Below are 1,170 nucleotides of genomic sequence, written 5' to 3'. Positions count from 1 at the left end.
CTCCATTTCACTCAAACCTGGAATACAAACTTGTTGGATGGTCTGTACCATACAACAATCCATGCATCACATAAATCCATTCTCCACAAAAAACCACCATTAACATGGTCGGGAGGTCCAGTTCAGTGTCTAAGAGATGAAGGATTACCACAGCTCTGTATCTGACTGCACTCCTAACTTTATGCCTTAGAGGTTTCCAAATGGATGATTTATAAAAACATGAGTCTTTGTGCAGTTATGATGGAGGGAACCATCCATACAGGCCAAAACAGCTTTTTATTTGCAAACATGTTTATTTTGGATATAAAGTTGGGGAGCACAGGGGAGCCAACCTCAAGTGAACATTCTGTGCTTCAGTCCCAGTGGTTGTTGTGCTGGTTAATCATATTCATTCCACATTAAACTGTCTCTTTAATCTCTCATTTTTCTTTCCATGTATAAATTAGTTAGATTAATTTGATGACAACACTGTAAAATATATTAACTAGATTGATGGTTTGAGTTGTTGTCTAAAAACAACATAGAATCTGGTGGGTCACCAGTCATGGAAACTTTGATGGCTCAAGCCACCTGTGAAACCTCAGATTTGAAAATCTGCTGTTTGATTCAAATGTTATACACATAAATGGAGACCATTGGTAGCACCAGAGTTCTTCAGGAATAAACATTAAACATGGTGAAAAGAATAAATGAAATGCCCCCATCCATCCATCCATCCATCCATCCATCCATCCATCCATCCATCCATCTTCACTTATCCAATTCAGTGTCATGTGTTAACTTTATTTACCAAACATTGGTAGAAACTACTACAGACTCCATTAGTAAAAGAAGGAAAGTATTTCAGAAAAAGTATGAACCACTGAACTCAGATCTCTTCACAGCTTAAATCACAAACAATAACAGCATGTCTGGCCTATAGTTAATAGATAGAGAGGATATCTATAGTGGACTGATAAGTGGAGAAACAATTTCTCCATAAACCTCTGTTATTGGACCTTTAATAACTCGCCACAGAAATCCGGACCCTTACAGTCACATATAAGCTCCTCTAACCTTTGGAAAAATCCAAGGTGGGCACTGAGAGGCACTGTGTGCCTCGCTGTCACTTCAATGTGGCACGAAACCTTTGAGCTAATTTCCTGCAGCACGGTGAGCCTTCCAGGTGTG

This window comes from Haplochromis burtoni, unplaced genomic scaffold (assembly GCF_018398535.1).
Source record: "Haplochromis burtoni strain Fernald_Lab_line unplaced genomic scaffold, NCSU_Asbu1 Contig_942, whole genome shotgun sequence".
Taxonomy (NCBI): domain Eukaryota; kingdom Metazoa; phylum Chordata; class Actinopteri; order Cichliformes; family Cichlidae; genus Haplochromis; species Haplochromis burtoni.
The sequence above is the reverse complement of the archived record's forward strand: the minus strand, read 5'-3'. Positions refer to the sequence as shown.